Source organism: Cupressus sempervirens, chromosome 3, assembly GCF_028749045.1.
Source record: "Cupressus sempervirens isolate cs-2001-9-10 chromosome 3, ASM2874904v1, whole genome shotgun sequence".
Lineage (NCBI taxonomy): Eukaryota > Viridiplantae > Streptophyta > Pinopsida > Cupressales > Cupressaceae > Cupressus > Cupressus sempervirens.
In genome coordinates, this window is record NC_143120.1 from 433,511,825 (window position 1) to 433,525,698 (window position 13,874).

A 13,874-nucleotide genomic window follows, 5' to 3' on the forward strand; every position below is an offset into this window, starting at 1 on the left:
GTTAAGATTTTAAATAAAATATAATAACCTTGGATAAATTATATATATATATATATATATTGATCACATTTAGCATATTATCATTTTGATAAAATGTATAGGATTTTAAAGAGTTTTCAAGAAGATAGATCAAGCATAAAGAAATAAAGAATAAATAGGAGTTCTTCTAAGAGATTTGTTTCTTTATTTTTCATTGTTTTCTTCTTCTAGCTGATGTGTGGTTGCATATATCAAAGCCATAAACTAAATGAATAAAGAAGATCATATTTGGTAGATCAGTTTTGAAAGTTGTTTGTAAATCTGCATACTCTTAAAATGTTGATGGTTGGTCCTTGGTTAAATTGTGGTCATTCTTGATGTCATGAAGTTGTAATTATCATCTTGGGGTAAAAGTACAAAGTTGTGTCACCTTTCAGGCTGACTTATCAGAATGACTAAATTTGTGTATTTCTATCTAAAACACAAATTTGATCAAACATATCATCTTGATAAATTTATTCTAGCTTTAAGTTGTATATGCTCTCACACTTTTCCAAATGGAAATATCTATTAAATGCATGTTTTATATTATTTAGTATCCAATTACTAAAGAAATACAATTATTTCAAAAAACTGACATTTCAATAACTCTTACTATTTGTTATGATATTTTTTAATAACATATAAACACCTTTTATAGAGCTCAAACTAAAGAATATTCTCACATAGAGTTAATAGTGTTTTACTTAGATATAGTATATTATAATTAAAAAATTGTACAATTACATATTTTAATACTCGAGAAGATGTCAATTTTGAGAAAGAAAAAATACTAAATTATATTTTTTAAAATTAAAATTATATGATGTTCTAGAGGAGAGAGTCCTCTTCTAGAATCTATAAATTTTCTTTTGGTTGGAATCGATTTATTTTGAAAATTTTGGTGGGAGATGAAAACTATCTATTTAGAGTTATTAAACAAAGTGTCCAAAAGATACTATATTATTTTATTTTTTCTGTTATAAAATTACATCTACATTTCCTAATTTCTTTAAGTTTATTTAGTTATATTAAGAAGTTGGATTTTAAGTTTAAAAGTTATGAAGTAATTAAGTTATGAACAATTAACACTTTTAAATAGTATATCTTTATAAAAATGTTTCTAATTTTAATGTAATCTAAATATTACTAAATTAATTATAAAGCATATTGAACTCATTTATAATTGATTATTACATTTTTTACATTTCTATTTTAAATATTGTTTACATATAATATCTCAGATTTTTTAATAATATTCATTTACAAAATTAGATTTAGAAAGTAAAATTAGAATTAGAATGTAAAACTAGAGTTCAAAAAAAAATTAATAGAAGATAAAAGACTCCCACCTCCCCAAATGTGTCGCCTCCAAAAGTGCCTTCAAAGGCGGCCCGAAAGTTGAGTCGGCTTTTTAATTCAATCCCCACACTTGCCTTAGAAAAGCGCATGGAGTTGGGGATGGGCAAAAAGTGGTGTAGGCTAGTAGATTATTAGGCTTGGTTAGCATAAAGTAGGGAGATAATGTGAGGAAGTGGTTAGAAGGAAAATGGGTGTAGAGTAGTTAAGAAGTTTAAAGAAGTAGGCTATTAAATTTAGAATCAAATATGTTGATTGAGTAAGGTTGAAAATTGTATTCCAGATTGGGGTAGATTTACACATTAGTGTAATAAAGTGATTTTATGTTTAGGATTAGTATATGTTGTGTTATATATTATATATATATATATATATATATATATATATATATATATAATATTTCTTTTTTATATAATTACTTTTCTTCTTAACTTCTAGTTAATGCTTTCGAGGTATATAGAACATGTTGAAATTTATTATAGGTGTTAAATGTGGAATATTTATTATAGGTTGTTTACCATATAATTGATTCACCTTAATTAGCTTTGCTTTCGGCATATTGAAGATTGTTAGTAAGTTGATAGGATTAGGATGGATAGTTAGGTTTTTGGAAAAAAATTAAATGTTAGATAGCCTTAGTCAATAGGATATAATTGATTTGTAAATGTAGGAAGTATTGTTCTGTGGAGATTATTAGCTTAGATAGTACGGATAGGTTGCTCTTAATTACATTCTCTATAAATTTTAGATCGAGAAACATAGGAAAATTGAAATCATAATTAAGGTTAGTATGGATAATACATATATTCAATGATGGATAAGTGATGTAATGTTATTGAATACATTTGTATGTCTAGCCTAGAAGTAAGAAAGAACCTTCCTCGTGTACCTTAACTTAACCTAATTAATATAACCTTGATTGATAGGGTAGTATTGAACATTAAACCCTAAATGCTTGGGACCAAATGGTTCAACCTCAAGAGTTGAGAATTATAAACTTGTCATTTGTTATCTTAGTAGTTAGATGACCTAGTCATAACTATTAATATCAAATTAATAATAATAAAATAGTAATTAAAGAAAAATAAATTAATTAATAAATTAAAGAAAAAAATTGTAGTTGAGTTTTGTCCTAAATTTAGGACATGACAAAAAGTAAATTAAAAATTAAAAAGAGGGGGAAAAAAAGTAGAATTGATTGGATATTGATTTTCATTTCTTGTCTTTCTATATTTATATTTGGTTATGTCTTTTCTTAATAAAATTAATATTACTATCAAATTATCAATTGCCATTAACAATACAAGAGTTAACTAAATGGTTGTTTAAACATTTTACTTCATTAATTTAGAGGGTAAAATGTGTTATATTACATGTACATGTGTAAAATTAATTTTTAAAAAAAAGATTATTTGATGTTTCCTTAACATTATGGTTTAAAATTTTTTCTTTTCTTATAAAATTTCTATTTGAAGATAAATAATACTAATTTATTTGCAAAATCATTCTTAGTTTTCAAGATGTCTAAATCAACACTCAATTGTTTCTAAAAAGGGATGATTCATTTTGTAGCATATTTTGTAAGTTTAAATAAATTTATTATTTATATATTACAAATCTTGGAGATAATTGTCTAAAAAGTTCTTTTTAAAACTTTCAAATCTAAAAACTAACTTATTCTTCAATAGATTTTTTTAGCTCTAAAAATATAATCTAAAGTTCCCTTTAGTAGATTTTAAAATAAATATTTTTTACTTTTCGTACTTTTCAATTCTAATGTTGCATTTGTATAATCTTCTGTGCAAATTATTATACTTTATTAAAAAATTAATCTTCCTATTGGCTCATCATTGCACACACAAAAGTAAGTCGATAGGCTTTTGTATTTCTCCAAAAATGAGGTAAGAACTCCTTAGTTTTTAGATTTTTAGAATGGATTTTTGATGAACTATTGAATATATATATACAATTTTCAAAAATAACATTTTATTCACTCAATCTCAATTTGAATGTTTTCGCAGGTTTCTATTTTGATTTCTTATAGATCTCATAGTTCCTACATTGACATCTATTTTCTATTATATATTTTTGCTAATTCAATTTAATTGATATTTTGAATATGTAAACAACATTGTAAATTACTATTAATAACTTTAATTTGATATTTATGTAGAGTAGGCACCATAAAATATCAACAAAATAATATTTTTCTTACAATAGACAATAATGTGTTTGAGGATTGATAATGGCAGAGAGATTTGATAAAAAAATACAGTGTTTGAGGACTGATATAGGTGGAGGAAAATGATTTGAAGGATGAAGTTTATATGTCACAGCTAGAGCCCTTCATTAAAAAAGGTAAAGAAAATATTGTTTGTAAGTTGAAGAAACCTTTATATGGTTTGATGTAGTCTCCTAGAATGTGGTATCAAAAATTTGAAACCTATGTGTTGTCCTTTGCATTTCTAAGATCTAACCCTTATCATGTGTTTACTATAAATCTGAAAAATGGTCACATTCTTTTCATAATCTTGTATATTGATGATATCTTGTTTATTGGGAATCGTAAAAGAATGACTTCAAATCTGCAGTTGCAGCTACCAACATAGTTTGAAACAAAATATCTAGGTGTAGCTAGATATATTCTTGTAATTGAGATCATTAGAGATAGAGCTAGTAGAAAGTTTTGGATGAGCTAGGGGAAGTATGTTTAGTCTATGTTAGAGAAATTCAACATGATAGCTTATAGGCAGTTAGTTGTTCCAATGTTACATGGAACAAAGCTATCTAAGGAGGATTGTACAAAATACCATACAAAGATGGAGGACATTTATCAAGTACCTTATGCAAGTGTTGCTAGTAGCATGATGTATGCTATGGTATATATGAGACTAGACATTTCCCAAGTAGTGGGAGTGCTTAATCACTATATGGCTAATCCTAGAAGGGTGCATTAGGATGTAGTTAAGAGAGTGTTCAAATATTTGAGAGGAAAATGTAAGAATTTCTTGTGCTTTCATGCTAAATCTCATGTATCTTAATATTCTATTTGCATTTGTGCATATATGGATTCAAATTGGGTCGATGACATTGATAGCAAAAGATCCACCGATTGATATTTTTCATGATGATTGGTTGTGCAATTAGTTGGATGAGCAAGTGGTAGGTTATAGCTTCTTTTTCCACTATAGAAGTAGAGTACATGAAAACTATCTATGATTTTAAAGAAGCCATTTGGCTTAAGTGATTGTGTTCTCATATTGGTTTTGATATAGGACAAGTTATTATCTGTTATGATAGCTAGAGGCCTATTTGTTTAGAAATGAATTCTACTTTCCATGCTAGGAAAAAGCAAATTGATGTACAATATCATTTTGTTTGTGATATGGTGGAAGATGGAAAGGTGAAGTTGGAAAATGTTGTCATGCTCGAGAATGTTGCAGATGCATTGACAAAGCTAGTTAACACTGAGAAGTTTAGATGGTGTGTTGGTTCTATGGGCCTTGGGGCCTATACTATAATATAGTAACTCCTTTAAGGTCTTCATCAAGTTGGAGATTTTTGGGATAAGGTGACTCAACTTTATCATGATTTACTATTTATTTTTATTTTTTAGAAATATGTTAAATATGGGCATAATCTTCCACAAGGATGGACTTGGAGAAGAAAACATAAAGTTCAATGTTTTTGGTAATTTATTTGCTTTCCTTTTTTCTTAAGGAAAAAATTATGCATAAAGGAAGTTTCTAAAATAATTTATCAATGCATTGAATGCACACACTTTAGAAATTGTCTACTCTTGTACAAAAACTCTATAAGTGCAAGACATTGTTGTAGCGAATTATGAGATAGAGAGCATTGTTCTAAGAGCACTATTGTGCTACTGAAATTTTTCTGGATTTAAAATCATAGTTGAATACTCTTGGAAAGTATTGGCTCTATAGATCTTGTATTTTAGTCTTGTATTCCCTCAGCCCATCGATCGAGATAAGAATTAGAAGGGCATAACACAAGTATTTTTAACACCTAATTATATTAGTGATGTTATGCTAATTCAAAAGGAAGTACAAGAAGAGGAAAAGAAAAAGAAAAAAGTTCTCAAAATGCCTCATATAATTTATGTGGGCATTACAATTAACAAAATAAATATTTTTTTGTTTCCCAATTAAGTTGTATTCTTAATTTATCTAACATAAATAATATAAGGATGAACTTGATACACGATAGACACAACCAAGTTGCTTGAAGAGTAAATCAGTTCTTTAGATTTCATCGACTTGTAACCTATCCAATTGATTCCTAGAGGCATGCTCATATAGGGTGATGATAGCATCCAAAGAAGTTGTACATGTTTATCAAGATCAACTGACAAAGTTTGATATATATTACCAACATTTTTGTATAAGTCTTTATTATAAAAAATTGTTTGAATACCTTATGAAAATTTTCCAAATAAAAATTATTTTCAAAATTTTTGTCATTCAACTATATTTTGAATGTTATGTATTTAATACTCCTTTTTTACTTCAGGAGAGAACTATATATATACTCTTTTTTATTATAACTCACACGTCCTGAGCATCACTTCTAGAGAGACTGGTCTATGTGTGAGCACTTGATGCACTCATGCCTCCATAGAAGCTTATCCCATCCTCTCTGCCAATTTCAACATGCCCTTCCTTCCCTCTACACTCAGAGTCATTGCACAAACCCAACAATGTCAATGCATTAGAATTGAATTGATTTGTGCATAGATTGACCTACCTCCAAGATCCTTAGCATTGATATTGCTAGCTAGCTTGCTTGCCAATGATCATATTGTTGAGCTCTACATTCACTATCCAATGCTTGGTGCCAAATGTCATACTCAAGTTCACCAGCTGATGATAAAATTGGTGGACCACTCTCTCATCCACGTCAACATGCTCCACCTATGTCACCTATTCCGCCATTAAAGGTCATCATGATCATAACATTTCATAATATATCTTATGTAAAAATATCACAATTTTTTTAAAAAAAATCTATAATAGTATGATCTTAACTTTATAGAAGAGTTTTTTTAAGCTTCAAAGCCCACATATTATTTAACATCATTTGACAAGGCTTATTTATATTAACATCAAGACAAGTGGCCATAAGAATTTAATTACTCACTTCCTTGGCTTTTGTAATTTGACTATTTAGCCACAATCTTATTTGGCTACAATTTGGAGCAAAACAAAGGAGTTAAAGATAATGGATTTCAGTCTTTACTTTTCATTATGTCGGTGTAATAGAATAGAAAATAATTACCCACCCAATCTCTTAATTTTATGATCTTCTTTAATGATTTACAATCATACAAAAGTACAACTCTTTCAAGATGACAAGTATCACAAAAAAGAAAATAATTAATTATTGTCCTACCTTAGAGATTAGACTATAAGACTTCCAACCAAATTTAACTATATTTGAGTAAGATCTTAGAATAAAGAAAAATGAATCACAACCCTTATCTTTATTAGTATCATAGGATAAATAATTATATACTCCCTTGACTCTCTGATTTGAATATATGATATACACTTGTCGGTCTATAATCTGAGTAAGACAACCTAATCAACGGTAAACTATTGAAGATGCTATCATATTAACCTACTCCTTGACAATAAGGTCCTCAACCATGTCTGGCTGAGTTGTCAGTAAACGGATTGGGAACATTTACTTTGGAGACGCTCTCGGTGTTACAGCAAAATGGCGAGACTTAATTCCCGAGAAATTGACATTATATAAAGTGGTTGATTTGATCCCGTGATTAATTACAGCCATCAAATCTGAGCAACAAAAATTCTACGCATGCATAGAATTCAGAGCTACGTTTCTTTTTCACCTCAGCAATTTCTCTTTGATGCTAACGACTTTGTGATGGAAAACGGGACCAAATATGTTCTTCGCACATACATTGACACTATCCATAGTGGTTGATTCCCCCATCGAATCTGTTGAACCGAAAATTCTACGCATGCATAGAATTCAGAGAGCCGTTTCTTCTTAACCTAAGTGGTTCTCTTTGTTGCTAACAACTTATCAATGGAAAACGGCAGAATATGTTGAGCTCTTTTTCTTGCAGTTTTGATAATAACCGAGGAAACTCCCCCCAGAAATAGGACTGGGACTGTTTATTGCAAATGCGTCCAATTCATGAGCTTGTCTGACATTGACTGCATCTCTGAACCCTTTGAAACGCAAGGAATGAAAGGTAGGCTTTTGACCATCTATTTTGTTAAACACAGCTAAGCCTTTTAATTGCCTCTTTGAATTGAAACTGTGCATTAATCAGAGTGCTTTCTGTCCCAGAGGTTCTTTTGGAAAGATATTTGCGGTAGAGGGATTTTTGAAAATGGGAAAATTATTCCTAGGCCTTCTTTGTGGTATTATTGGGATTTTTAAATTCAAGAGTTATGGCGAGGCTGGAGATACTCTTTTGTTGGGTGACTCGGTTGATGGAAATCACACAATAGTTTCAAAGAACGGCACATTTGAGTTGGGATTCTTCAGCCCCAACGGAAGCAACTGGTATATTGGCATCTGGTATTCCCAAATACCAGAGAAGACGGTTGTTTGGGTGGCCAACAGGGAGACTCCCGTCAGGAACAGGTCTAGCGTTTTAAAGCTATCAAGAGAAGGCAATCTGGTACTGTTAGATGCAGAGGGCGCATCTATTTGGTCAGTCAACATAGCAACCAAGGCATCACGGGCTGTACTATTAGATTCAGGTAATTTTGTAATGCTGACCAGTACTGCAGGCAATAAATCTGAAACTGTTTGGCAGAGTTTCCAGAATCCAACGGATACCATGTTGCCAGGGCTGGTATACGGTGGACATCGTCATAATGTATCTTCATGGAAAAGCTCAACGGATCCTGCTCCTGGCCATTTTTCCTGTGGCATGGATCCATCTGGGGCCGAACAATTCGTACTCACATGGAACAATTCCGTACAGTATTGGCAGACAGGACTTTGGGACGGCAGATCTTTCAGCGGATTTTCAACATTCGGTCTCGGATACCACATGAGTAACAGATTTGAAAAGAATAGCACTGGTTTGTTTTACACTTATGTGTTGGTTCCTCCCTCCAATGCACTCGTACGTTTAGTCCTGACTCGGTTCGGAGAAATCAGGGAACAAGTATTCGATGGCAATAACTGGAACACGGCGTGGTCCGGGCCAAGCGATCGATGCGACGTATATGGGACATGTGGTGCTTACGGAATCTGTGACTCCAGAAATCTTGAGCTGTGCAGCTGCGCGGAAGGCTTCAAACCAAGAGACAATCAAGCATGGCTCTCGGAAGACTGGGCATCAACTGGCTGTGTTCGGAAGACTCCATTAAGATGCGATGGCATAAATGGTAGTACAGATGGATTCATCGACCTCCTTGGTGTCACTTTGCCTGATGATTTCTCATCCTCACACCCTGCAATATCAACAAAGAAAGATTGCCAGAAAACCTGCCAAAGCGATTGCTCATGCACCGCGTTTTCATTCAATCCATCTTCAGGACACTGCAAAATATGGTTTGGAGATTTGCTAAGCATGCGCAACTCTAATCCATCAAATAACGATTCGAAAGTCTTGATTAGAGTAGGTGCCTCTACACTTTTAAATAAACGCAAAAGCACAAGTATTGTGGGCGCTGCGATTGGTATCGTTGGTGCACTCACAGTTGCTCTGGTTATCTCTTCAATTTTACTTTGGCGGAGGCACCAGCTACTATCAATGGACAGGCGTACAACTTTTACAGACCCTTTTCTGAGAATGTTTACCTACAAAGAGTTGAAAACTGCAACAAGGAATTTCCGGTCTGAGTTAGGGAGTGGAGGATTTGGGTCAGTGTTCAAAGGATCTCTACCAGACGGTACAGTCGTGGCCGTGAAAAAAATGAAGGGGTCGAGACAAGATGACAAGCAATTCCGTGCAGAAATCAGATCCCTTGGAAACATACAACATGTCAATTTGGTCAGGTTACGAGGGTTTTGTGTAGAAGGATCGAAACGTTTGCTGATTTATGACTACTTGCCCAACGGCTCTCTCAATTCTTTCTTGTTTACAAGTAAATCCAAAAATAAACAAGTTCTCAATTGGAAGACCCGATTACAGATTGCACTAGGCACTGCAAGAGGGTTACTCTATCTCCATGAGGAATGCAGAGATTGCATCATTCACTGTGATGTTAAGCCTGAAAACATTCTGCTGGATAGCAATATGTCACCAAAATTGGCTGACTTTGGGTTGGCGAAGCTGATGGATAGAGATTTTAGCCGTGTGCTGACAACTACAAGAGGAACAAGAGGATACTTGGCTCCAGAGTGGATTTTCGGTCTTCCCATTACTCCTAAAGTTGACGTCTACAGTTTTGGAATGACCCTTTTGGAAATGATTTCTGGGCGAAGAAATCTGGACATAAATGTGCAAGATCCAAGTAAGTCTTATTTTCCCTCTTGGGCTAGAACTCAAATTCACCAAGGGAACATGATAAATATTGTGGAGGAGGGTATCGCAGAGGAGGCAAACGTGGAAGATGTAAGAAGAGCATGTGTTGCAGCGATTTTATGCATTCAAGAGGATGAGGAATTAAGGCCAAACATGAGGCAAGTAGTGCAGATGCTGGAAGGAAAGATGGAACCTCAAACTCCAAAGATTCCAAGCTCCATGCTTAGCCCAACACACGGAAGTGACACAAGTAGCTACAACAATGGCAGTGGTACAACATAAAATAATTATGACAATGATAGTAGTTATAAGGGGGATAATACATTCTAAGATAAGTAATGCTTAAATCTTAGTTATGTATATCGTGTATATCTAAATTAATGTAGGCTATATCCTTCTAATTAAGCGATAGGCTTATTCCTTGGGATTATGGTTGGATTGTTCTGATTTTCTGGCATTGTCGGACGCCTGGAAAGTGATTTAAGTGGCAGTCAGTAGTTAATGTACACTGAAAAATGCAGGTTGTCCAGCCAATGTTGCACGTATAAAGTGTTTAATACAACTCTATTTTTATATTGTGAATTTGTTTTTGACGATTGTGGAAGGAGACCCGAGTTTTTCTTCTTGTGTGAATACAACAAAGTTTTTGTTCGTAATGTGTTTGCTGATGCTAAAGTTTGCTCTCTTAGAGTATTTAAAAGTTAAACCTAAATGAAATATCTAGTATCTGGGAAGATAGTACATGGCAAGATAGTACAGCTAACCATATGGCTTTTGGATAGATAAATGATCAAAAATTTATGGTGAAAGCTAATGGGTTATTCCGATTTTAATTATTCACACTAATATTTATTGATGTTCAAGTATCGATTCTGTGAAAAGGATTTGAGCTAAATGTATAGTATTTTTGAGTTCTTGAATTTCCAGATGGGTTCTTGGATTTCTAAATATGGGTCTTACTCTTTCATTGAAGATTGCGCATCTCTCAGTGAAGACGAACAACCCAACCCAAAACCTTTCATCATTCTGAATCATTTTTCTATCATCTTTCGTATCGCTATATAAGTTTCTTCCAATTGTATTTCACCATGTCAGGGCATCTACAGAGACTCACCTTGCGCTTGGCTCCACTGCATTCTTTTGCCGTACACAAAGGCCTATTAGTGGGCCAGCTGCTGATTATTATGTGGAGTTCTAAACTATCAAATAACTCCATTCTTAGAGATGTAGACAGACAATGTTTGATTAGTTTGGAAATCCTGCCCCCATTAATAATAGAAACCAGCTATATATAAGAATAGTATATTCAGCAGATACCGATATGTAGTTCAAATATATGTAATATTTATAAGTATAGATTCATATAAGTAATTTTTATCTATTAATAATATAAAATTCTTTATCACTCTTATTAATTATTCTTTTTATATTAACAATTTTTTTTAATGTGACTAGGATAAATGATTAAATCTGTTTTATAATGAGTTATTTTTCTATTGCTTTATAATGTTGAATGTTCTCCACATCTCCTGTTAGTTTTCTTTGATCCTACAACAAGAAAATAAATCATTGAAAGCTAACTCTCATTAATTATAAGATTCATTTTCCTAATTTAAATTTTAAATATGATCATGTGAGTTCTACTTTTAATCCTTATTTTTTATTATTTTTGTATAATAACTCGTTGCATATTTCATAGACAACCTTTGTTATGTTCCATTATATGTTCTATGAACAAAATTATAAGGTTGTTATTGTAATTTAATAGCTATTAATATATGCCACATAGTGAGTTGTATTGCCCTAAGCTATAATAGTTTAAGTTTAAAAGATTAATAGTTAGAGAATAGTGAGTCACCATATGTTATACTATTTTAACATTAAAAATTTAATTAAGAATAGTGAATTGTAATGATGTTATTTAATACAATTCAATCAATAATTGATTAAGATTACAAATTTATTATAAATATTTGAAGATAAATAGTTCTTTATATAGAATATATATAATTAAAAAAATAATTTATATAAATGTAATATTTTTTGAAGTAATTGATAGCAGCCAAAAAGATGGGGGGCTGACCCTAATGTACAAAAAGTGCTGAAGAGTCAGCAGAAGGTTACCTCTCTATCATCTAATCGATACCAGATTTAAACTTCAAAAAACAAGTAAGATCCAGAACAAAACTAATAATACCATCATTTATGTTAGTAACAAACATATAAAATAGAAAAGCATTCTAGCAACAAATAAACAAATTATGGCTCTTAGTCCCACATATAGACATAGACATATACATATAAAATAAAACCCCATAGGGTATCCAATTCATAGTAAACGACATCATAACAACAAAAAAGAAAAAAACACAAACCCAAGACTAGCTACCCTCCTTTTTTGGATCCTCGTCCTTCTTCTCCCCAAGTTCATCCCTATTCATGTCCGCCTCCTCCTCTTTGATAGGTTTTTTCGAGAGCGTCTTCAACTAGTCCTCTACCAGAAAGCTGTAAATGGAGCGAGTAGTCTCCCTCTCCTTGCCCAAGTCTTTCACATCCTTATTCATGTGCAAGAGGTAAAGGATAGTGGCCATGAAAAGGATGACTTTTATGGAGAATTTTGTTAGTGTATCAAAGTTTTGGCAGATGCCAATCTAATTATCTGTCATCTCCCTCATAGATTGCTTTATCCTATCCAAACGAGCCTTGTTATGGCTTTGGCCATAGCTATGCTTCCCTTTCTCCCCCCTTCTTTGGAAGTACCTTTCATGGGGTAGGTGATTTCCCCCCTCCCCCCCCCCCCCCCCCCCCCCACCTTTTCTTCTACTCAGGGTAGATTCTTGGGAGTCAGAATTGTGAGAGGGACTAGGGGGCTAGAGGTAGGATTCATGTCCTAGGGTAGTCTCTTCCTTTTGGTGGGTTTAATGTCACTCTTGGTATATTCAAATCTAGAATCATGTTAGGGGGGAGACTTGAATTTTTCCAATTGAAGGTGTTTGCTAGTTCTCTGGACATGCTACTTGCTCTTCCTAGTGTTAGTATTTGAGTCAATGAGGATAATTTTAACCTTAGGACTAGGGATTTTATTGGTTTATTTTATGGATGGGGCTAGGGCTAGGGTCCAAAGAAACTAGAGCAGTGACAGAAGCTAGCGGGTTGATCAGAAGTGATGGTTTTTGGGAAAGATGGTGGATACATAGTTTATTCATGAAACCCTGGTGGATGAGGTAAACGGGTTTAGCCTCCTCTTTTTCTTCCTAACCTTGTAGATACTATCCTCCATAGAATTCAACAATAGAAATGGAAAGTAAATCTGATCCAGGTTTCTGAAATGGTTGAGAATGGTGAAATGGTAATAATAGAGTACCTAAAACCAATCCTCAAGGGTAACATATCTCATGATAGCATTGGAGATTTGATATCCTAGGGTTTAGGATGGTATTCCCTTAAAAACCCACCACACATTCACATTGGTTCCTCTTTAAACTTGAAGAATTTTTGTAGACTAGTTTCCTTATTCACTATGGCCTTCTTGCACTGGTTCTTGCCTCCTAGAATGAACCCTCCAACCTTTGCAATAACATCTTCCATAATTTTGAAACCCATCCTATTGATGGTCACTTTCTTATCCCATGAATTGAAGAACTACATCATGATGCTCTCATCGTGAGTTGTCATCACTTTCATAAATGACAATAAGCCACCCTCCTACAGATAAACCATCATATGTTCACTCTTATGAATGTAAGCCTCCACACCCATAGGTTCAATATGATCACTGGTACCCATGCTTCCACCCAAGTCAACCACCAACTCCTCATTATTTTCTGACCTGGCCTTGTTGTAGGTTTTGTAGTCACTATAAGTTAAATAAACTGCACCCAAGATGAAAATGAAAGGGCAATAAAAAACCATCATAAGCTCACAAGGTTTCCCAAGAACTAAAAAACTTCCCTTAGCAACACATGTTAATAGTCCCTTTCCTTCCATTAACACCCAATGCTAGCTATAGTTGAAGTGGAAA

At 33.1% G+C, this 13,874-nt stretch overlaps 1 pseudogene across 1 annotated transcript; it reads left to right on the forward strand.

The window, feature by feature from the left end:
* The first annotated feature begins 7,208 nt into the window (after positions 1-7,208).
* On the forward strand, positions 7,209-10,435 carry LOC149566884 (G-type lectin S-receptor-like serine/threonine-protein kinase At2g19130 pseudogene; annotated as a pseudogene). Its single transcript, XR_016362308.1, has 2 exons — positions 7,209-7,618; positions 7,717-10,435. The product of XR_016362308.1 is annotated as a G-type lectin S-receptor-like serine/threonine-protein kinase At2g19130 pseudogene (transcript).
* Positions 10,436-13,874: the final 3,439 nt, after the last annotated feature.